This window comes from Podarcis gaigeae, assembly GCF_964106915.1.
Source record: "Podarcis gaigeae genome assembly, chromosome: 2".
Taxonomy (NCBI): domain Eukaryota; kingdom Metazoa; phylum Chordata; class Lepidosauria; order Squamata; family Lacertidae; genus Podarcis; species Podarcis gaigeae.
This window is the reverse complement of record NC_139679.1, coordinates 97,357,946-97,383,757: the sequence shown is the minus strand read 5'-3', so window position 1 is coordinate 97,383,757 and position 25,812 is coordinate 97,357,946. Positions and strand designations below refer to the sequence as shown.

The 25,812-nt window shown below is 40.8% G+C and overlaps 1 protein-coding gene across 27 annotated transcripts in view; it reads right to left on the bottom strand.

Annotated features, from left to right (window-relative positions):
* Window positions 1-25,812, bottom strand: part of FOXP1 (forkhead box P1) — a 538,949-nt gene that overhangs the window by 383,336 nt on the left and 129,801 nt on the right. For 25 of the 27 annotated variants that reach the window (XR_014560509.1, XR_014560510.1, XR_014560511.1 and 22 more), the window contains one exon: window positions 2,093-2,152. The exons of the other annotated variants lie outside the window; for them this stretch is intronic. The gene's annotated coding sequence lies outside the window, so the exon portion shown is untranslated. The remainder of the gene's footprint in view (window positions 1-2,092; window positions 2,153-25,812) is intronic. 27 annotated transcript variants of the gene reach the window in all.

Sequence of the window (25,812 nt, the reverse complement as noted above, 5' to 3'; positions counted from 1 at the left end):
AGAAAAGTTTGACCTCTAAGGGTCTCTAGCACCTGCAATCTTAGGACTCAGCTATACAGCTGCAATTAAAACGTTTTAAATGTGTTGTGAAGTACAATATACAAATGTGACACTAGACAGCGACAGTGAGCTATGCCAAATTCAATGTACTGTACCTTTCCATGTATAAGACTATATTTTTTTCTAAATTTTGGAAGTTTAAAGTAAGGGGTTGTCTTATACACAGATAGTTTGAGTCCCAAAAAATAGGGGGCATCTTATACATGGGGGAAAAACATTTTCACAGTGTTTTTTATATGTGCGTAGCTTCTACCTTAGTCTGCAATCTTACCTGAGAACAAGTCTCATTGGACATGCCGAAACCTACTTCTGCATAAGTATGCAGAGGATTGTATAGTTAATTTATCAGGTTACGATTATGTAATAGACACAGGCAGGTACTAGTGTAAATGGATGATAGTAGTTGAAATGCCTTTGGGACAGCACCCACATCAGTCATCCACAGCCACCCTTCTCCATACTCAAGCCATTTCCCACTCTTTAGCTATGCAACAGTTTTGTTATTTGACCATTTGAATGTTGTTGGACTATTTTTATAGCCAAACATTTCATTGCTATGTGCAAGGTCACAGGTAATAGCACTTACCATTAATGCTGGCACAGTGGTCACTAAGCTCCCTTCTTTCTTGGCACAACAATTCATAGGGGCCTTTAACTTTACATACTAGCATTAGCAGAATTTATGTATCCTTTTTATAGCCTATTTCAAAAATGCTGGTCATGATGTCAGTATTCACATTTCTGACCCCTGACAAGTATGAATTAGACAGATGCCACCAACTCCTGTCATAGGCCACCTATGTGTCCAGATAACACTAATAATGAAATCCCATCAAGGGCTTTCCAATTGCTTCACGTCAATTTTGTCCCACAAGTTCACTTTATTTTTTAAAAAAAAAATGTCGTTTATCCATTAATGGATTCAGAAAAATAGCTGATCTACAAAGTTGCATTTGGTGTTATTTTTAAGACTGCAGTGTGTGAAAATGATGTTCAGACTTAGTGAAGAAAGAATTGACCAGGTTTCTAAAAATATTGTAGAAAGCCATTAAGCCAAAAAAAGGAAACATAATTGTTGACTTTAAAATATGCAGGCAAAAAAAATATCATAGTAAATAACAATAATTTACTTGGAATATTGCTTCATACAGTGTTTCACAGAAACCTAGCATACAATTTTAAAGAAAGTGCTGGCAAATTAATTGTATACTTTCGCTTTTTATGTTCAAGTCACATATGAAAAGAATAACATTTTACCCCACATTGAGTACAGTACCATAGACTGAATATGGGTTTCAGCAGCATCAATCGTATCAACTGAGATTAGATGAAAGTGCATATAGGATAAAAGAGGCATATAACTCTTACATTTTTACCTTGTGGCTAACATGGCAATTTGCCTCCAGCAGCTGGGTGCATCTCAGATAAATTCACGTCAGTATTCTATTGCGAATATGGGTGGACAAATAATCATTTTCCGAATGCACTAATGCTTTTGCATTCTGATGATGGCATGGAGCTCTTGCATGCAGCTGCAGACCTTATTTCTTTGGGGATTTTGTATTTGTTTTGTTAGGGGCTAATGTGCACATGGCAAGGACTGTGTAGCTGACTACATAAAACTCAATTTGTGAACATGGTAACCTATTTCCAATGGTCAACATTATTTAATATCAACCATTGATATCTGTTGTCCCTCTTATAAAGTTCAGGAACCATGCTGCATGTATGCACTGAGAAACAGCTGCTGCACTGGATCCTTGGATATAGGTTGTCTGAAGGGCTTGACATGCAACGGAGTGTGAAAATATGAGCTTTGTAAAAGATGAAAAAACATGCTCCATTGCAAACTGAACCCCTTCAGATAGCCTAACTCAACGGGGTTCCTCTCAGTGACAATGAAAATAAACACTTATCTGAATCTGCCCTGAGGTGTGCCACATGCATGACACAAGCCAGCAATTTTACCCGTGTTCTAATCACAATCGTATCTGATACCATTTAAAAGCAACATTTAACAAAAAGAACAAACCTGGCTGTCCTCACTTTTCAGTCACTGATTGTCACTGTGCCATGTTTCAGGAGGAGTTAGCTGTCGAAAGAAAGAAAGAAAGAAAGAAAGAAAGAAAGAAAGAAAGAAAGAAAGAAAGAAAGAAAGAAAGATCAGTTCAAATCCAAATCTGTCCTTCAGAATGTTTCCTTTAACATGCATATTGAATTGATTAAATTTCATTTCTGCTCTTTGGAGTGTGAGGGTTTTCTTCCAGTCTTTTTCCTCCTCCCTTCTCAAACAAAGCTTCTTCCAATGTTCTGAGGGCTGGAAATTAATAGCCCTTCTAACTTGGATCTCTCCTGGTAGCCACCACCCCTGGCAAATCGCTATTTGTAGTTTCACCAAAAACAAATCATGCGTCTAATACAGCATTTAAGAGACTGAAATAAATCCATCCCTTGCTACCCTATCATCTTAAATGTTACTATGAAATTTGAACACATATGGCCAAAACCAAAAGAGCCAGATACATTATATCATTATCTTTTCTATTTTTACCTCCTAAAAATGAGATTATTCTGTTTCTTAAGGCTCGGGGAACCTTTTACAGGGGCTACATCCCACAACTTAAGGATAGGGCTAAATAATAACATAATATTTTAAATACTTTTTCTATTACATTTTAAGAACCAGTGCATGGCTAAATCACAGAAGAGGACCCCAACATCTCCCTCCCTGGCAGAATCTTTAACATAATACCTTCTTGGTAATGTCATGTCATAAACAGCTTTTTTTAAAAAAAAGAAAAAGGACTACATGTGAACATTTTCCATTATCTTTGGTGCACTTTACTACGGTTTAATGTGCAACGCAAAAAGATCACAGTCATCTAAATGTTGCTACAAGAATTATCTGTCTCACTACAATTCAAATGCTTTGTTATATGCTTTCTACAGTAGCCTGTGTACATCCCATTCTTCATGTTATCCAGTGATTTAAGGGCCTCTTTTGAGGACCTCAGCTTGATCACTGTCCTTTTCTTCCTGTCAGGAAAGGGAACAGTCAAGCAGCGATCCTGCTTTCTGCTACTGATTCGCTTCCCTACAACTTGCATTAGACGTTATTAGAGCGGCTCCCAGCAGTGTGTAGTTAAGAGTCTGACAGTGTCCCCATTAGAAAGCCATTTTTCTTATAAAGGGTTTTGTAAATTGGCTATGTTAATGACTACAGAAAGAGGAATTTTTAATTTATTTTTCACCCCTAAAGGAATTATACATTTCTATTCCTATTTTTTTGTATCACAGCAACAAACAGCAATAGAAAAAGAGATAGAGAGAGAAAAATAACTTAAAATATAATAGCTCAGCTGTTTGGTTTTCTGTCTAAGCTATGGCTTATTTTGTCACATCCAACATAATATTCCTGGCAATTAATTTATAATACAGAATTAAGGAAATAAAAATATAGAAATGAAGATGGTTCTAAAACATTCAGTTAAAAAAAAAATTGAACGTAAAATATGAAGAGGAATGGCGGGATTTTCAAATGTGTCCCAGAAAATGAACCTAACATTGACTTCAAACCAATTTTTATTTAAATCAACATTACGTACTTATTTTCAAATAAATGTGGTAAATGCACTTATAAGCACAACACCCTGAGCTAAAAACTCTGCTCACACAAAACATTAATAATATCATTACCCACGATTTAGTTCACTTTACCATCACATAGCAAAATGCTCACATAACTGTGTTTAGAGCAGGGGATAATAATCCTCCTAAACAGCTGACTCTGGGAATAAGTGTTGTGTGAACAAGGGCAAGGTGTCAACCATGGGCTTTATCGTGCTTGAACTACTGTGATTCTCAAACTGTTTTTACCCAGATAACCAAATGCATTTCTGTCTTATTATTTACATTTTTAAATATAGGAGCCTCTTTTTGGCTGGCAGGAGAATTCTTTAAATAAAGAAATGAATGAGATTATCTAGGAAAGGGATTGTGTGTTAAATCAGAGGCCGCACAAGCAAAAGACAATTCTGCTTCCTCTTCCCTTCTGCCCTGAAACCTTCTGTACTTCATGGAAACCCTCTCCAAGAAGGCCAGGGAAGGTCTGAATAAGTGGGAGCTGTGTCATACTGGTCTGCAGTGGAAGAGAGGAAATCACCCAGAATCAAGTAGAGAGATCTCTGGAGATGTTTTTAGGGGGTGGAGGGTACAGGGAGGAGGAAGGAATGAGAAAGATTGGTTGTGTGAACTGTTGGTTCATGCAACCAGTGGATCAAACCCAATTTGTATTATGGACACCTATTCCTATAGAACTCAAGTAATTTTTGCCCTGTAGTGTAGCCAAAGAAAAAGAGGAGGGAGTGCTGGTTGCTTGAAGAGTCAGTGTTACTACGTTCAGATATGCTTTGGGTCTCTGAAACATTTGCCTGCCAAGACAGTACAGTGGTACCTCTAGTTGTGGACATGATCCATTCCGGGGTGCTGTTTGCACCCCGAAAAGTCTGCAACTAGAGCGGCACTTCTGCGCAAGCGTGGAGCGCAATAGAGTGCTTCTGCACATTTGTGAAAGGCGCAGAAGGCTTCTGCGCAAGCGCAAAGCGCGCAGAACGCTTCTACACGTGCGGCGAAACCTGGAAGTATACACTTCCAGGTTTGCTGCGTTCGCAAGCCGAAAAGACGCAACATGAACCTAACGCAAAACGAGGTATGACTGTAATAAACTTTGATTCTGTCCACGTTCATCTCTATTTTTGCCATGTTCCCATGGACCTCCTGAAAGCAAATGGTGTCCTATTGATCATGAACAAACCACAGTTTAAGAACCACTGATCCAGAGCAATACCTTTTCTGGGTATAAGTTTAAAGGTAGAATCAAACATGTGGTGAGTTGTGGTATACTCTTTTGACAGGATTTTATCACCTCAGCATAAACATGGGGTACTATATGTTTGAAAGTGGATCCTGGTCATAATTTCTCTCTCACATGATAGGCTACTAACCTAATCTCCATGATGTGCAGTTTACACATGTAAGGACATTTTAATGTGGGGCTACTTTCAAACAAGTAATGTCCTCATATGTATCCTGAAGTGGTACAGTCACATGTACTTACATGAAACCTCCTCAGAATACTATCTAAGGGCCCTCATATTTGTGCCTGTTCTGAGGGAAAATCTATTCATATGAGCCTGGTCTACATTGCTGAATTTCCCTCTGCCACTGCCTAATATCGAAATAATTCTGAGGGAAATACCTATTTTTCACAGTTCTTAAATGCTTCACACATTTAAAAAAAGACAGCGAGTTTGCTCCGTAGAGTAACTGGGAATGACACAAGAGAGTTGGTTTCTTCCAGGGCGTTAGCTTTCCAGTGCAAGGAAGGGTGAAATGTTTCTCTCACCAGTGAAAGGCACACAGTGAGACGTTAACATGAGAGAATAAGCAGAATCCTTTTTAAGAAGAATGGTAGTTATACTTTAATTTAAAAATAAGCTGTTAGACATTTATGACAGGAAAATGTCCCACTAGCTAGATTCCAGTTCTGTTTGTATTTAGGGTGTTTACATATTTTGCCCACAGGAAGTCTCTGCCAGCAAGTCTGAACTTTCTAAAACATCCATTCCAATTCAGGCCTCTTTCTGGCCAGCTCTAAAAGAAAAGCAACCCTCAGCATTCCCAGGAGATGGAGATTTCAAGCTTTCCAATAATAAAATGGATCTGTTAGGTGCTAGACACTACAATAATATTTAAATTACACTTTTGCCTTTTGACCCCTTCTATGCACACCTCATTGTCACACACATTGCCAAAAAGGCATCTGCCAATTCTGTTACATATATAAAAAAACCTAAACATTTTCTTTCTTTCTTTTCTTTTTTGTACAAGTTCGGTTTTTCATCAAAACCACATGATCGAACAGTGAAGTATGCAAAGTAATGTGTCTGTGTTACCACAATGTCAGCTCAAAGACACTTTGCTCATCATCAGTCTATAAGCCATGTCATACAACTTATCAATATTGGGCCATGTCATACAACTTATCAATATTGTACACAAGAAAAGTTTTTTTAAAAAGTCTCAAAGAAAAGATTAAAAGCTTCTAATGATGGGTGATGCAGCCTCACAAATATAAAATGGATTCCCCAAACAGGGCTTTTAAAGCTTGGTAGGGATGTGGAAATCAAGAACACTTTCATGATGAGCGAAAGCAACTCTGTGCAATAAAATGGCCATTTAGTTTGTCATCCTCCACACAGAGCAGTTACATAAGTAATAGAATTCTCTCACTGAAAAGGCCTTACAGGTTCAAGGACCTTCATTTGCAGGCAAGTCTAATAGGCAAACCTAAACAATAGGAGTCCTAAACAATAATAACTATTCCTGTCCCTCCTCTTCTCTGACTTTTGCATGCTATGCCTTCTGAAGAAACACAATCTCTCCTCTGATCTTTGCATATGGCTTCATTGCGATCTCAGGTTTGATCAACAGATAAGCACTGCAATATCGCATCTAGAAGCTACAATGGTAAGATGTTTGAAGCCAATTCAAAACCTAGAAGTGATGCACCATCAAGACATTAACAGTGTAATCCTATACATGTCTACTTAGAACAGGGGTCGGCAAACTAAGACCCACGGGCAGGATCAAGCCCAATTGCCTTCAGGATCTGGCCCACAGACTATCTGTGGATCAGCGTGGGGATTCTGTTCATTCTGGCAATGCCATTCCCCCCCCCCCCGAGACATTCCATTCCCCACCTCTCCCTTGCACACACTAAAGCGGCGCCTCCTCCCTCCCTCCTCCTGGCTTCTCCCCGCCTTGCCTAGAGGAGGAAGGGGGCTAGGCTGAGCTGACTGAGGGCAATTTTAAGCAGGCCCTCTCCAGAGCCAGCCCTTTCACACTGCTCATCTTCCCTCCACCGCCACCGCCCTGGAGCACCTGCGGGCCAGAGAATGGAGCAGACGAGCTCACTCTGCCTACTCACGAGAAGCAGTGGCAGCAGCAGCAGCGGTGGCGGCAGCCCCAGGAAAGGTAAGCACAGCGGCTGGGGGTGGGGGGTGGGGAGGACTACTTGCCCCCTCGCCTCTTCTTCCAGCTCCACCCCCCCAGTGCCGCTTCTCTTGCCTGCCACAAGGTCTGAGGGATAGTGGACCGGCCCAGGGCTAAAACTTTTGCCGACCCCTGACTTAGAATCAAGTCCCATTGCATTAAAGGGAATTACACTCAAGTAAATGGGTTTGCAGCCTCAAAGTTTGAAGGACTGAGCTCAAAACAGAGGAGAAACGAAAGTTCATCTTATTGGGACGTTATTGTTGCTGCATTCTTTATAGAACTGGTTTTTCAGTAAATTATAAATTGTTGTTGTTTAGTTGTTTAGTCGTGTCCGACTCTTCGTGACCCCATGGACCAGAGCACGCCAGGCACTTCTGTCTTCCACTGCCTCCTGCAGTTTGAAGTTCATTTTTATCTATTATTTATACCTTGTCCCATTCGAGGCTGGCCCACTGAGGGACAGCCCTCCCAAGGAGAATTCAGAGAAGTGTTTTTAATCTAATCTCGGACTCACACACTCTTTCATCTCCCACTCCCATTCTGTACTTCAAACTAAAAAAAAAAGTAAACATTTCTGTCAATCTACTGTTCTCTGGCCAATCAGTTATTGGCATCACTCAGCCAATCCTAATCTGTGGCAAAGAGGTCCCTCCCATGTGTCTCGAAGCAGAAAATCCATGTGACTGGATCAGGCTGTTGGAAAGCCTGTTCTAGTGGGGAAGCTCTTACTCCACCTGCTGTTATGAGGCCTGTCCAGCACAGCCATTAGCAGACATGAGATGAGTCAGGTCTGCTTCAAAAACAGTCCAATGTGGTAGCAGTCGACTATCAGAAGCATACACTGGTGCTGAGACTACTCAGAGCTCTTTCCCTGAAAGCAACAGGGAGTGCGTCCTACTTTGAGGAGCTTTTGTTTATTTAGTTTAATATTTGTTTTGTGACATTCAGAGAGACAGAAACAGAGAGAAGGAGCAAGCAAGCTCTATAATAAATACCTGATTTTTACTTTATCATTTTGCATTTTTTAAAAAATTGGGGACCCGGGAGGAGAAATCGTGGATAGCTTGCGTATGTGGTGCAACAAACTCTACAGCAGGGTTCAGCAAACTTTTTCAGCAGGGGACAATCCACTGTCCCTCAGACCTTGTGGGAGGCCAGACTATATTTTGAGGGGGGGGGGGAATGAACGAATTCCTATGCCCCACAAATAACCCAGAGATGCATTTTAAATAAAAGCACACATTCTACTCATGTAAAAACACCAGGCAGGCCCCACAAATAACCCAGAGATGCATTTTAATTAAAAGCACACATTCTACTCATGTAAAAACACCAGGCAGGCCCCACAAATAACCCAGAGATGCATTTTTTTAATTAAAAGCACACATTCTACTCATGTAAAAACATGCTGATTCCCCGACCATCTGCGGGCCGGATTTAGAAGGCGATTGGGTCAGATCCACACCCCAGGCCTTAGTTTGCCTACCCATGCTGTACAGTACAGGTATTAACAATTTCCCAACATTCACTCATTAAAAGCTGCAGCAGCTCCTGGGTAGAACAGGTCATATAAGAAAGTTCCAACCCATGTGCAATTCTAGAAAAGCTGTGAGGATCTGCTTCCAACATGATACTAGCAGGGAATTTATATTGAATTGTGCAGGAACAGAGGAAAATGTTTCCACTATTATTCCTACCTTGTTATTTTGGTTTTTTTAATAATGTTTTTATTTATTTTTATAGTACAGAAAACACATTTAGAGAAAACAATGGTTACCTTACAACAGTAAACAACAAATAACTTGTCCCGATAAAATTACAGGCATTTGTCATGCCGTGTAATAAAGTTTCATTTGATTACTCTAAAAGATCACGCCACATTTTCCCATGAGTGTTGGGTAGATTCCTGCCACAGTCTGAACAATTTATGTATTCAATAAACATTTGCCATATGTTATAAAAGGAATAGGGATTGTGTTTGCCCTTTGCTGCTCTGACCTGACATGTTAATTTCTTAGCCAACGCTACTGACCATACTCTGGTATATCAAGAATCGATGTTAAGCCCATACCTTGTTCTTTTGTGAGTTTGTCAGTGAATTTCCAAAATGAAAAGTTTGGGCTCTATGCCTATCTGGATATGACTCCGCATTCTTACTCAAACCTGGAAGATAGACTCCCAAATCTCAGACATAACTGAGGTATGATTAGTGAGGTGTGATGAACCCTGCACATGAGCAGAGATTATTACTTCACATTTCCATGACTGAGCCATGCATTGCAATTATGTTCTGATTGCAAAGAATCTATTGTTGTTGTTGCTGTGGAATATTTGCTTTTTTTAATTTAGAGAACAAAGTGTTTTGGACAGCAAATAATTAAACTGATCAAGTACCAATCATTTTTTTAACCTAAAAGCTAATTTATAAAATAAAGAAAAAAGAAAAAGAGAAGAAAAAGGTAAGACTTCCGAGTCTCCATCCATCAGCTTTATAGACTTATGCAAAATCTTTGCTCCAGAACAACATCCAACTCTTCTACTTTCCATAAACCAACCTTTTTTCCTTGCATAGAAAGGAAAAATGAACTTGTGGTATCTGGGTTTGAAGACTGAAAAAAGCACTAGGAGAAAGGCTGATTGCTTATGTTTTCTGAAATAGCCTAAACCGAGATTATCAGAGGCAGATAAGAACCACAAAGACAGACAAAACACAACTGGAAGACAAGTTTCACAACTATTTCATACCCACACTGCATAGGATGAAACTGGAAAGAATAAGGGAACAGGGGAGAGAAAGAGAGAGAGTTTAATTTAATAGAATTAGGCAGTCTTGCAAATAAGGGTAAAGGTAAAGGTACCCCTGCCCGTACAGGCCAGTCTTGACAGACTAGGGTTGTGCGCTCATCTCACTCTATAGGCCGGGAGCCAGCGCTGTCCGGAGACATTTCCGGGTCACGTGGCCAGAGTGACAAGCTGCATCTGGCGAGCCAGCGCAGCACACGGAACGCCGTTTACCTTCTCGCTAGTAAGCAGTCCCTATTTATCTACTTGCACCCGAGGGTGCTTTCGAACTGCTAGGTGGCAGGCGCTGGGACCGAACGACGGGAGGGCACCCCGCCGCGGGGATTCGAACCACCGACCTTTCAATCGGCAAGTCCTAGGCGCTGAGGCTTTAACCCACAGCGCCACCCACGTCCCCGCCGCAAATAAGGGAGGAGGTGCACATTAAGAAGACAAAGGTCCCAATCCCACTTTTCCTCATAGTTTTCATAGAGAGAGGAAGTAGTGACAGTGATTAACTCTTCTGCTGCCTACCCATTTTTCCAGTCTGTTTTTAATAGTTTTTACAGAACTGGAAGTTAACCTGAGCAAGAAATGGCAAGGAAACACTCAGCAAGTGTGAGAGGAGATGGGACACATTCTCTGCTCCCAATTCTCCCTTGCAAATGTCATCCTCACCACCCATATTTCAAAAACCACATTTGCCACCGCCAAACCTCCTGGCCCACAATAATGTTTACTAGTAGCAGCTCTACCAACACATACCCACCTGATTTAGTACATTGTGGCCTACAGAAGGAATAGTAGATGAGAAAGGATGGGGGATAAGCACCCTAGCCTTCCTCTGTTTACAAAAACCTTCTTGCACACTCACGTTACCTCAGGTAATTCAGCAGCTAATAATAATAATAATAATTGTTTTATTATTTATTAAATTTATATTTAGAACCCCAGAAACATACAACCATTTGCCTCAAGTCTGTCAGAAATTGTCCACTACAGCAGGCCATGGAGGAAGTTTCTTGTATAACATACCCTAGTCTTTCCTCTTTTCAGAAATAATTATACACAATATTTTAAAATTAACTACCCTGCTCCCCCAATAATGGCTGCTCCCCGAAGTTTCATCCCTGTGTACATGCATTGGTCACTGTCGGTACATTGCTGTAAATGTTATGACCAGTACAGACCTATCTTGTCCAGTAAAGGTAGCTTAAGAGTTTTCCACCTTCCTTCACTTCACAAGAGATGCCCAAACAATTCAGTTCATCTGCTACCTGATCCTGAGGCAAGTGTTAGACCCCTCACAGCTCAGAATATCTATAGTGATAGTTTTACTACAGATGACCATTATCAGGTCTTCATTATGGCTATTCCAACAAGGAGTATGTCTGCTTGATGCTTACTACGATGAGCTCTTCCACTGAAAACTGAGGTTGTGATCGGGAAGGCAATCAAGCAGGAATCAGATAGAAATTACTCTCGATCACTGCCAAAGAGGCCAATATAAGAGCTGCTGACCTAGAAAGGAAAGGCTGCGCATCAGAGCACCAATCCCTGCGGTTATTTAGCTCCTTGTGCTCCCCACGCTTCAACAATGTGCTTTCATATCTGAAGCATACATACATGCCAACTTGCATTTTTCACATGTATTTCTCCTTATTCTCTTGTTCAAACCCTTGAAAAGACTGGGAAGAAGGATGGGGGCTGCCCACTAGCCTTTTGGGGATCAGCATTTACATATAGGAAGCCTGCAATCATGAGAACAGTTTGCTTTTGTTTCCAACAGGCACTAGGTGCCATAGGCATTCCTTAACAAGAATTCAGATACCTTAAAACCTTGTTATATCATCACTGTCCTCAGCTAGTTGCACAACATTTTTCTTCTGGTTCGGGGTGGGGGGAATTGTCCATTGTAACTTGACTGGAAAAGCATGTGCCTTAAGTGCCCTCGCTACTTCTAATTACAGAAGCTATTAGTCACTAGTATCCATATTTGAAAAAGGCAAATGGATTTGCTCTTCAATATTCAATTCCCCGCTTTCACTATTGCTAATACAATCTACTTCTCACTATTCTCTTGCAACTACTCAACACTGAAAGCACTATCCAACCAACGCAGAGCTTTACAGCTAGGCTCCTTTGCACCTTTGGAAAGGAGCTTATTTGTATCCCTTGAACAATGTTTGCACCCCCTGGGCCTGCACCCTTGGTGGTGGCCAATCTGCGGGTATAGGGAAGTATAAAAATCCAATAAATAATAATAATAACCTAGCCAACCCCTGGGTATGACCCTGGTTGCTGCTTACTGCCCCTTAAAAAAGGGGGGTACATGGACCTCACAGAGTGTTTGGAAGATTCTTTAATCCTAGTATATTTGTAAAGTAACTACAGTTGCAGGTAACTAGGACACTAGTAGCTGAGAGAGAGAGAGAGAGAGAGAGAGAGAGAGAGAGAGAGAGTGATTATGATGATGATGATGAGTGCTAATGTACAAGTCAAAAGAAAAAATCCTTATTTTATTTTATTTTTTTAAAATTGCTTTATCTTCAGGGCCTTTGCTCTGGGCCTTTACTTTAATTATACTACTGTACTACCCATACGGTGGGGACGCAGGTGGCGCTGTGGGTTAAAGCCTCAGTGCCTAGGACTTGCCGATCGAAAGGTCGGCGGTTCGAATCCCTGCGGCGGGGTGCGCTCCCGCTGCTCGGTCCCAGCGCCTGCCAACCTAGCAGTTCAAAAGCACCTCCGGGTGCAAGTAGATAAATAGGGACCGCTTACCAGCGGGAAGGTAAACGGCGTTTCCGTGTGCGGCTGTGGCTCGCCAGAGCAGCGATGTCACCCTGGCCACGTGACCCGGAAGTGTCTCCGGACAGCGCTGGCCCCTGGCCTCTTGAGTGAGATGGGCGCACAACCCCAGAGTCTGTCAAGACTGGCCCGTACGGGCAGGGGTACCTTTACCTTTACCTTTACTACCCATACCCTCCAAGTTCTACCTGAGATAAAAAAAATATTTGCATGAGTGAAATCGTGCAAATCAATAAAACTACATCTGTGCAAATATCACATGTCACATTTGCAATCTAGTTTAATAACAAACTACCTTAATAACTAGACTGACTTTTTAAAACAAGAATATAAAGGTATATAAACATGTGAAAGTATGTAGTTGAACATTAATAAAGAGGTAACTCAATGGTTTTGCAGTTACTTAGGACAAAACACTTGACTTAATAACACTAGCCATAATCCAGATCTTCAGCACAGTGCCAGTAGGTATACTGTCAGGCTCACAGCAGCTGCAACCTATGAGAATGGGGCGCGGGAGGAAACCATAGTCCTTACCGGAAAGTAGACTAGATTGCACTAGCTCAAGAGATCTAGCAATTAGAAAATGAATGCAGGTACACAGGTGGTACTTCAGTTCATCAGTTTTCTCTCCGCCACAGGGAAGAGTGACAATGCATCCATCATGACCTAGTGGTAAGCCATGACACATTCCTGGGCTTAGAGCCTTACCACCCACTGAGGGAGCTTCCTTCCAAGAACACAGAAACCATCAAGTTATTTGAAGAGGCGTAACCTTGCAGGGGGCCTGTTGGACTGCAAACAATTAGGTGTCCTGCCGGGAGGAACAGATGATTGACTATTACCCAATAGGCAGCTATGTACATATCAAGCTAGCACATGGTGTGTGTGTGTATGTGTGTGTGTGTGTGTGTGTGTGTGTGTGTGTGTGTAGAACAGGCATAGGTCAACTCAGCCCTCCAGATGTTTTGGGACTACAACTCCCATCATCCCTAGCTAACAGGGCCAGTGGTCAGGGATTATGGGAATTGGAGTCTCAAAACATCTGGAGAGCCGTGTGTATGCCTGGTGTAGAGACACAATTTCATGCTTCTCCTGGAGACAGGATCTGACTGTGTATGTAACCCTACGGTCCTCTTCTGCATGCAAAGGCTCCTTATTCTAGATGTTGGTTTTGAGCAAACTATTCAAGCAGAGTACAACAAAGAAGCTGAAGCAGTGGATTCTGTACACATCTTTGTTGTTTTGACTGTTTGGCCTGAGGCAGTCTTCTGCAGGGGTAGGTTATTAAGTAACGACACATGTGTTTGTACTGTAAATAAGAGCTAAATAAAAGAAAAAAACACCCTACTTTTTTTTAAAGAACACAGGAATCAAATGCAAAACTTGTAAAGATGCATTTCCATTCATGACCTTTAGACACAATTATCTTCCGGCTCATAAATAATTTGCTTCTGATTCTAGTACTAAAAAATTGAATATTTTGAAACGTTACAATCCAGTTGTGCATTACCTCAATCAGCACAGTGTTAATTGTTTCAACAACTATCTACAGGCAGCAACCATTTTGTGTGGGGGTTCCGTTGCTGGCCCTGCACATGTCAGCAAGGAGTGCAAAAACCCACTCTGATCCCATTCCTCTCTCTTTTGGGTCAAAAAGGACCTGCACGGCAGCAGTCAGATGTCAGCTGGATTAGCCTAAAATGCTGCTGACTGTACAGTGGTACCTCTAGATACGATCTGGAGGTGTTATTCTGCATATGGAAGAGCCTTTGGTCCAGCAGATGTTCCTGCTTCTGAAGAGGGAGACTTTTCACCAATTCCCCCTCTTGCCCATTGGCTCCCTGCACTACTTTCCACACTGTTCTTCATGGTGTCCCAATCCTTCTTCAGGCTGAATGAGTCTCTGAGCAGGTGGAAACTATCCAGGCCTAATTTCACCTTGAAAAAGATATGCACTCAACCATTAAAGAGAATTACTGCTTGCAGAATACATGTGTCACTTAATAGTGGAGGTAAACACACACACACACACACGACATTCAGGACAAATATATGTTCAATGATAATACACTTACTAATAATGTTTAGAATGCATTCTCTCACACCTGAAAGAATACCAGGTTTAGGTCCTCTTTGCTTTCATATAAGTTTCTGTTGCAACAGGATAAAAGCTATAGACAAATATTCTCTTGAGAGCAAATGCAATATGAACTCAAGGGTTAAGCAGCATTTGACTGACTTTTACCTCATGGGACCTATAATTTGCACACTGTATTCATAAAGGTACGAGAGTTCAAATGGCATGAATTAAAAGCCTATAGTTTCTTCTGCTTTTTACATGTTACATTGATAGGCAGCCAATTTCTGCAGTGATAAAAGGCTTCTATCAAGATTTCAAAAAAAAAAAAAGTGACGGTACAGTGAGCTTTTACACGATTACTATTGTATTTTATTGCTCCTATCTTTGTTTCTTACAACTCCTATTCATTATAAGTGCTGCAATAGTCCTTCTAGTCCAAAGGCACAGAACAGTCCTTGAGAAACAAACCATACAGACGCATTCAAATATTACATGGACATATTGATAATAAATAAATATGTGAATTTAATAGCTTCACAGAGTGTACACTGATAATAGGTGACTTGATGCATATTTTAAAAATATTCGGCATGGTGGTTGTTTTTTTAAAAAAAGAAATGGGAAAACAAAACTGTGAAATATTTACTGGAATAAGTACAGAGGCCTATTATTTATTTATTATCCTGCTGTCCCACTGGAATGTTCAGACCCTGACCCAAGTCAATGCAGGTGGAGGAGCTAATGTTTAATTGGGGTTTTTAGAATCCAATATGCTCAGGAGCCGGAGGAGGAGAGGAGGAGGTGTTGTGCCTCCTTTCTCGCCTTCCCAGCCGTACTGCAGAGGGCAGATACGTTCAGTCCTTTCTGGGTGCTGCTTCACCAGCACAATTCCTGCAAAGAACGTACTGGCGAATTAGAGCCCTATATGAGCAAGACTGCATCCCATGGTGGACATGTGCTGGTGCACGTGCTTCGCTGGTAAGCCATACCGGCTTGTCATTCCCCTTCCAGTGCCGTTGCCTGCAATGTGTCCAAATAATTCCTGCATCAGCTGTTGCCATGATAGCCATAATAAGAGCAGGCATAGGCAAACTTGGCCCTTCAGATGTTTTGGGACTACAACTCCCATCATCCCTGGCTAACAGGACCTGTGGTCAGGGATGATGGGAGTTGTACTCCCAAAACATCTGGAGGGCTGAGTTTGCCTATGCCTGATCAAGAGTAAGATACTGTCGACCCCCACCCCAACACAGAAGTGCTTTTTCTCTGCACCCCCTCCCCACGATTAGGTCTCCTCTTCCTGCCTTGGGACCTATGTTGTTTCAGCCATCTCTTTTTCAAAACTGCATGCCCAGCAAATTCCCTGCAGGAATTCTGTAATAGAAGCAGTATTTTGATAAGTAAATAAAAATAATGAATGAAATATTTTCTTTGTGAAAAAGGAAACATGGGGACGGATCCTTCGCTTTCTTAACCAACTGAAGCCCCCACCAGCCACACACTTTACACACCCGCAGTTGTGAAAACTAGACTATACACAATTGAATATCATTATTTCTCTCTATGTGTGTGTTTGTAGCCATGGGTGCAAACTGACAAAGAATTTGCTGCTCCAAATCTGAAAGCCAGGACTTGTGCAAATCTCTCTCGCTCTCTCTCTACTTTGTTGAGCAATCAAACTCCCCAAACTAATATTTGTCCATGTACCATTCCTGAACTGCCTTTTATTAGCCATCTATTTTGTTGGTAACACAATTGAGAAATAGGCACTATGCCACGGTAAGAAAAGAAAAAATCTTTATAGCTACCCTATGCTTTAAGATGACACTTCCTCACAAATTTTAACAAGCATTTTAAGAGAAACCTAAGTTTAAAATTCAAGTCTGTGCCATAGATAGTATAATAATACTATTATAATAATACCACTGGAATTACCTTTCCCCTTTATTCTTAGTTACTTCTGTTATTAAAGAATCTTGTTCAGACATGAAGCCCTCAGTTATCCCTGCAACATCCCTTCATTGGGAGAACCAATGAGAGAAACAGACTTGAGTTGGATTTGATGGTCACAGTATAAGCCTGTGTTAGGAAGGGCAGAATTTCAAGGTAGCACTCTGATAAACTAATGCTACACCTGCAATCAAAATTCATTTTAAGCATCCCATACGAGAGACGTTTAGAAAAGGTCCGTCCTAGGTTCACAAGCTGCTGAGCAAGCTCTCCCTACCGAAGTTACAGCAGAGTGTACATTCAACAGATGCCGTTTAGGCAGGGGCTTTCCTTGCCCCGAGGTACAGTTCAGCTTGTCCATTCTACTGTGCAATTACAGAATCAATAAAACATCCCTTTGAAACTCCCTGGACTAGTGCCGACATGCCGACAGTAGTCATGCTGACATCCCCCCGCCTCCGTTTCCGTTATTACTGCCGTCAAGCACTCTGAGAAGCAAGACATCAAACCAGGTTGCAGGCTGAAAGCAAGGACACGTGCACGAAAGCAAGAGAACTGAGGTTTTGCTCATGTAATATTATGTCAGTCACATTCTGCTGAAAGTACTTGAGAACAACAAAAAAAAAAAAAACAACCTGCAGCTCAAGTTGTTCTCTGTGAAGGTAAACCGAGCGCACTGTGGGTTTGAAAACCACATTCGCCTGTCGGCCTCCTAAACAATCAATATTATGTCATGATTTTAGCATGGGCTTATGCTCAACAGATCTCCCCACACTGGTTGCAAATCCACAGCATTATAGAAATGAAAGGGTATACTTTGTTGAGTGTAGAAATGGCATGGTCTGTAAAAGGGTTCCATATGCATTCTGGGAACAGGATGAAAATGCATATCTAACTTGAAGGTATAGCTTTCTTCTATGCTGTTAAATTTGTGTCTGTAACAGCCAGGAGATGAGAGTCAGAGGCAGGAGATGCTGAAGGACTAGAGAGTGAAAAGCAGGTGCAGGAGGAGGGAGAGAATGGTCAGGCTGGTACAGAGTCAAGGACTTGCACACCTCCTCCTCCTGCCCCCACCTCTCCTGCTCCATTGTCTCCCAGGACCAGCCCAGAATTGAAGATGGAGGAGCAGAAGTAGGTTACACGAATACGTAGTCTTCCCTCAGGGAGGGAAGACACACTTGCAATCGAAATTATTTAACCCCCATTGTAAGGTAAAGGTAAAGGGACCCCTGACCATTAGGTCCAATCGTGACCGACTCTGGGGTTGCAGCGTTCATCTCGCTTTATTGGCAGAGGGAGCCGGCGTACAGCTTCCGGGTCATGTGGCCAGCATGACTAACCACTTCTGGTGAACCAGAGCAGCGCACGGAAACACCGTTTACCTTCCCGCCGTAGCGGTACCTATTTATCTACTTGCACTTTGACGTGCTTTCGAACTGCTAGGTTGACAGGAGCAGGGACTGAACAACGGGAGCTCACCCCATCACGGGGATTTGAACCACCAACCTTCTGACTGGCAAGTCCTAGACTCTGTGGTTTAACCCACAGTGCCACCCGCGTCCCTTACCCCCATTTTAAGTCAGGTTTATTATCAACGTTTGCAGACTTTCAGCTGTTTGCAATGAGCAAATCAAACAAAAGCAATTTGAATTAGCTCAACACAATGGATGCTTCAAGTGGTTTTCCCCAAATTCACCTGAAATTCAGCTGCGATACAGTGCAGATGGATAGAAGAAGCTGTCTGCCTGCCCTCTACTGCTTACAGGGAACACATTCCACTGAAAGCAATCCAAAACAAATAGACCATTCATACTAACCAAATGGGTGTCTGAGTACACATTCCACTGAAAACCCTCCAGTGGAGACTGACCATCTGTACTGGGATAAATTCTGGATGTACACCCTTGCATAAACCATTATTCCCACTGCCATCACCATCCAGGTCTACTGAGTAATAGCAACAAGAAAAAATGGTTTAAAAGGCCAATGTATCAATAGTGAGATTCTTTTCAAAGTACTCCCTGCACATCTCATTATCAGAGACAGATGTTAATTTTCTCCATCCAGTCCATTAATTCTGAAGTATAATCATTCATTTCAAATTCTAAAACTTAGGCATGAGCACTCATCCCACATATCTAGTTAGATTTCCAGTAAAAACATCTTAAAGTCTTCCAAACTACTTCTACTGTACTTGAAAAACTATAAAACTTGTAACCCTGGAAAATGAAGTCCCCTCTTTATTCGTGAGCCAGGTAAAACTCAGGAAGTGACACGAGAAGCTTTCTCAAACAGCCCTGCCACAGCAACCACAACTCCAAACTGGAAAGACCACCCTGGGAATAAGAAGCAATTCAGATTTCCTCCCAGCTAATTCCCGAGTCTCTTTTAGGCCGAAAAAAACCCCCATGCTCACTTTTAATATGGTGGTTTTCTGATGTGAACTACTGTATTTCTCCCTTAACAACCTGTTCAGAGGTCCGTTACTGGTCCAAAGATGAGTTAATTAAGGGGACAGTGCAGTCTGTCCCAGCACTTCATGACCATTAAAAGATATTTTACGTTTTCTGAAATGTACAGTACTCTGTTTTTAACAATTATTAGAATTCCCTTATTCTTCTCAAGCATCTCCTGCTTGAAGATTTGAATCCTCACATACATAAGGAATCAAAACCAAACATTGTCATGATAACTAATTCTTTGACCTCCTATGCCAGAAGCCACAGAAAAGTTAGATGAGGACTTATAATTCTTGACTTAAAGATATGGAGACTATGGCTTAAAACACATTAAGACTTTTCCTTTGCTTTTACCAATGTATCTAAAGCAGAAACTAATTTTCAATCTTGGTAGACGAATCACTTATAAACAAGGAACTTCTGTGAACTAACATGGAGATATAAATTCATCAGTAATAAAATGAGTCTTAAAATAATATGGTATTTATGTAGTACGTTCTTGACTTTACCACTTCTGTACGTTTGGGGAGAGGTGTGGAAAAGAGACTCCCAGACAAAATTCTGTTTCCTAACATACTAGAAAGGTGGGGTGGGGTGGAAGTTCCCTCTCCTTAAAATGGGAATTTCTCAGGAACATAAAATAATTTTATCTGTCTGAAACAGCACTTTAAAAAAGAAAAACAGCAACATTCCTACATATCATATCCCACCTTTCCCCCAAGAGCTCAATGCGGCATACATGACTGACCCTGCCCACTTTATTCGCAAAACAACCCTGTGAGGTAGGTGAGGCTGAGAGTCAGAAACTGCTCCAAGGTTACTTGACTTCGTGACTTGAGTGGAGTTTCAACCTTTGTCTCCCTGGTCCATTGGTATAAAGCAAGTGGCAAGTAATTGCATTAATGTTTATTAATTTAATTTGAATGACTCCTGCAGAAATTCATGCTTACTGCAACAGGCCAAGGCTCAACCTCAAAACATTTTCTGTAAGTTTTACTTACTGTAACAGAAAATTGAACAAGATTCCTAAATCTTTCCCATGGGAAACAGCACTGCCTGCGAACTGTGAGTAACCTAAAGTAGCCAACACCCAGAGAGGAAACTACAAATCAAATCTAATTGCTGCAGCACAGACTGGGCATCACCATGATAGATCCAAATATAAGCTGCAAATGCCTGATTGCTGACAGATCACTTTTGCTTTAAGGGTACACTGTACGTCAATCAAAATTAAATTCATTATGCTCATCACTACCAAGTAATCAGAAAAAGGCTACTTTGAGCCCAACTAATGGGATGTTCAAAGGCTCCCCAATCTGCTCTGTGTCTGGCACCAACGTGAGACATAGAGGAGGCAGCTGAGACTTTGAAAAATCACTAGCTGGGCAGAGGAGAAAGACCTGTAAACCAAAATAAAAATGAGAATTAAAAATGTGCATGTTGTACAAACAGAATATAAAACAGGTTGAAGTGTACTATATTTTCCTCACCGATGAGAAGAGATCTCTATAACTCACCGGTTGCTCTGATCACTTGTGAGCCATTGGGTATTTCTTTGCTGCTTGGGTAAAATATAAGTCATTCATAGCTGAAACATAATTTCTCTTCCTTTCCCCTGCCACTATATGCTGTGTGTGAATATGTCTTGTATATAGGCACACTAACATCCTGCACTGCTCAAAAACACCTTAAGGTTCCGCACTTCTGTTGCCATGGATTAGGGGCCACTATGCATCTCAATAATCATAAGCCATAACTGGATTTTACACCACTATATCAGTTTTGGTGTATTACCACAATCTTCTTTTCTTACTTTGTTCAACCTTTTCCTTACTTTGCTCAGTTGAATACTTTTTTTTTTTACTCCTTTATTATATATGTGTGTGCGTGTGTGTGTAAATACAGTTTTCCCCAATTATGATAACTGTTATATGAGCAGAAACAAAGTGTAAATATTACTTATTTTAGCATAGAAAGAATTTTACTAAAATACTGAGAAATTCATACAAACTGCATGTCATTTTAAACAAATTTATTCAAAATGTTTTTTGGGAGGGAAGGAAAGGTTTTTCTGTACTTCCACAAACCTTAGGATTTCCCCCAAGCATGCTGATATATCTGTCTTATTTTTCAGTGAGCTTAGTTTGGCTATAGTTTTATTGGCATTCAACAGTTGAGTCTGCTCTTAGGGGACTGGTGATGGCCATCTTTATCTTTTTTTGCTCAAAGTCTTATATTAACAGAAGTCAGTCCAGTAAGGCTTTTGTGATTGCTCCCTACTGTTTTTATGCTAGGTTGTTGAGTCATGGTGCTATTTATCTTAATTTTTAGATTTTAATGGGTTTTATTTTTAAAAAAAATACTTATTTTGGAGTTGTAAATTGCTCTGGATTTTAAGGGTTGGCTTTTACTCAAGTTCAGTAACAGCTGATGCCGCATACACACTGCTATGCTAAGCTTTCTTGGGCCGGAAATATACCTCAGAGTTCATGGTAATACTATTTCCAGAAAGAAGCTATTGACATGAGATAGTGGCATCATATCACTGTATAGCATATAACTGTATAGCAGCTTTCTCAGCCTAAAGGGGTATCAGCAATTTGGGTTTAGAAACTATTTAATCTGAACCAAAGTAGTACTGCATAGCTAGGAGGTGCTAACTTGATTCAGAGAAGGTTCCAGTGCTCCACAGACTGGGAATTTGTTGTACAGTGGTACCTCCGGTTGCAAACGGGATCCGTTCCAGAGGTCCAGCTGCATCCAGAGGAATTTGCAACCGGAGGTGCCGCTTCTGCACATGGGCACGGTTTAGCACTTCTGTGCGGCGCGTAGAGAGCTTCTGCGCATGCGGCAAAACCCGGAAAGATACTTCCGGATTTGCCGCGTTCACATCCTGAAAGATACACACCCAGAGATGTGAGTATCTAGAGGTACCACTGTATTCTCAATGTAACTAAACTCCATATGAAAGCACAGTGCTTGTGGGTGTTCCTGCCATACTACTTGAGAATGAGATGGCAAAAGTGACAAGAGGTGGCAGCTCCATCCTTAGCTGGTTGACTCCTGTACTCTGCAGAGACAATCCTGCGACTGCCATCTCTTGTAGGTTACTGCATCATCCTTGAAAACAGTCTGGATCTAGAAACATCATCTAGTGCAAAATGTGGTTTGCCACATTGTTAGCAGGAACAGAAGAAAGTGGGTTGTCCCGATCCCAGCCCACTTGCACCATCTGCCTATGGCCAATTTCAAGAACATTTTCAGCCCAAATGTCTCACCAAGAGAAGCACCTTCTCCCGTATGCATGCATCTCAAGACCTTCAAGTGAAATCCATCCTGCAATTCCATTATTCACACCAAAGAGATGACAAGTCAGGCCAACAGCACAGCCTTTTTGGAGATGGCTTCTATAGTCCTGAACTCCTCCTGGGGGGCTCAAAGGAGTGTTCCTTCAATATATGCTTTTGAACCAAGGCACCAATTTAATATTTTGCACTTATTTTTAATTTAGATTCAAATTCTTCCTTTTAAGGTTTTTATCCGAATTGTAGAGTTCTGTTTTATCTGTACTTCGCCTTGTGTGTGGTTTACTGTAGGGGGGGTGGGTTGATTAAATGATCTGAATAAGTAAAGGCAACGGAGCCACTGGATAAAAACAAGAAGATAAAGACAGACGTAAGATAAGAGTTTGTCTAAAGGCGGAAATCAGATCGCAAAGTTAGGTAAACAGAGAAGAATGCTGAGAGGAAGATTTCTTCTCAAGTGGGATAATATATGAAGGAGCACCTCATCTCACATCAACTTTGCTCAGGTATTTGGAGCAGTAGATGAGGCCCCTTCTCTAGTGATGCTACCCACTGTGGTTCAAGGGGTGGCAGTGTGAGAGAGGGGCTTCTTTGTGGTAGCACCCAGGTTGTGGAGTGCATCTTGCACCATCATTGTCATGATTTTTGGTGATTGGTCAAGATGCACTTCTTTACCCAAGCCTTTGGTTTGAGTGGATATCTGCAGTTCTGTGGAGTCAATTCTAATTGTACATTGTTATGTGGTTTTTTAAAAATACATTTTTGTGGTTCACCCTGGAACCATTTGGTAAAGGATGGGCAATAAATACAAACAAACAAACAAACCATCTTAAGAAAATATTCATGTCTTTCTGTTTTCCTGTTAGATGCAGATACATGGGTCAAACTAATTTTCTCCTCCTATTCAAACAATTCCCCATTCATTTCAGTGGAGTAGCTTAGTTCACCTATAAGTTCCTGTGCATATACAGACAGCGTTCAGCCACCGAAATAAATTCTTACAGGCAATGGAAGCTTATTCACATCTTAGAATTTGTACACCTTTAAGGTACTACTAGACTGGATGTTTAGCTGTAAGTAGCAATTTATTTACTTTTAAGCACGACCCTATGAGACAGAAACATATACCAAAACCAGAATTATTTTATGGCATATTGATACCGACACGTTTTTAATATAATTATTCTTCCACAACATTTAACTTGATTCCTCTCACGGAAAAGAATGATCATTTCCAGACAAAGGCCTTTTCCAAATTTACCAAGAAAGGGATAACATCATTGGTTTCTTGTTTTGTTTTTTGAACCTGTCCTCTATTTTGCAAGAAAGTTAACTTACACTGAATGGGCTCCATATGGACAGGTGTTTATAAAAGTAAGAACCTGACTCACTCCCTCCCTCTTGATATTGTTATAAGGGAAATTGTATACTCTTCACCTTACTTTGAATTGAAAAAAATCACAGTCCAGAGACCCTTAAAAATATTACTTCTGCATCTCTTTTTTCTTCTACCAAGTCTCAACCCAGCTAGAAATAATAAATCAAAAAATCATCTGAGTTTTATGACAACTGTCTCTCTCTGTTTGGTTATTTTGAGATTCCACTTTCCATTATTTATTTACCTTTTTAAAGTAACCTGCAGAGGCTTCTGTACCTATGAAGCCTGTTGTATGTTCCAAATTCAGATCCTAGTTGACATTAGCAAATATCTATCCCCAGCTAAAATGGGAGATAGGTGCTGCTATTCTGCAAATATAGGAGTACTGCAAACACAATAATTATTATTCCAACTTTTTAAAAATTCTCACCTCTTATTCAGCCATGCAACAGTTGACGATGGGAGATCTTCAGGACCAGGCAGAGGACCTTCTTGGTAGTGGTGCCCGCCCTGTAGAATGCCCTCCCATCAGATGTCAAGGAAATAAACAACTATTTGACTTTTAGAAGACATCTGAAGGCAACCCTGTTTAGGTAAGTTTTTAATGTTTGATGTTTTATCATGTTCTTAATATTCAGCTGGGAGCCACCCAGAGTGGCTGGAGAGGCCCAACCAGATGGGCGGGGTATAAATAAATTATTATTATTATTATTATTATTATTATTATTATTATTATTATTATTATTATTACTCCTTACCAACATTTATTGATATCTCTGTTTAATAAGCCACTCAACTTTCAGGCAAATGAAAGTACTTCTTCACACAGTGCATGAACTATGGGATTTGTTGCCATAAGAAACAGCAATGGCCATAAGTTTGGAAGGCCTTAAAAGGAGTTTGGACAAATTCATGGAGGATAAGCCTAATAATGGCTACTTAAATGTGATTCCAAATATTTTAAAGTGCATTGAAAAATTCACTAACTTGCTTTAAACCATTTTTAGATATGACACTCAGCTAAATCTTACAGAGATAGAAAAATGCATCATTTAAACACTGTATTGAAGTTTTTAAAGAGAAATATACTAATCTTGCCTACATTTTAAAATGTGGAACTTTCTGGTATAATAGTACTGGTGCCCTTGTGTCTTGGGTGTCCTTCTTCCAAGACTGGATGAGCAGTGGGGGCATGTTATGAGTTTAGAAGGACCTGCTCCATCATGAAAATCTGGTCAACTTTATCACTGACTGTGCTCAGTTTCTGCCCATCTTCAGAGAGGATACTGTACAATGAGAACCAATGGCTTTCCCCTTAGATAGTGGTTTTACCGGGCAGTGTGGTCAAATGGATTTGTACTGCTACATAAGAAGCAATGAGCTTATGACTTGGCATTGACACAAAGTTGGTTAGTTTTGCCTTGTTTCCTAGAAAGACCTCATAGGCAGTGTATTTTTCATCCAACTCCAAGGATACCCATATAATGCTGCACAAAGAGTAATAGAAAATCTCACCCATCCATACCCATGAGAACACTGGAAGGAAAACACTGATCAAGAATGTCCCAAAGTCTACTACCACAGAACCACACCTTAAAATGTGCCCAGAAACCAAATGGGCAACCAATGGAGCTCTTTCAAATTTAGACACGTGATTCCTCCAGTGGACACCATTCAACAATAATCTGAGTGTAGTATTTGAAGTTTCTGAACATTTTTTAAGGACAGTCACATGAACAGCTCATTCTAGTAATCGAGGAAGCTTTACATTTAGGTTTATGTACACATGAATCTACTGATTCACTTAATTAGTTAAAACTGCATACATAATGTACTCTGTGAGGCTCAAACGCTAATTTTTATGCCATATGAAGAAGAATATCTAGCCATAAAGTTATTCAAGCAGTTGTTTTGGTTACCTGAATGCCTCCT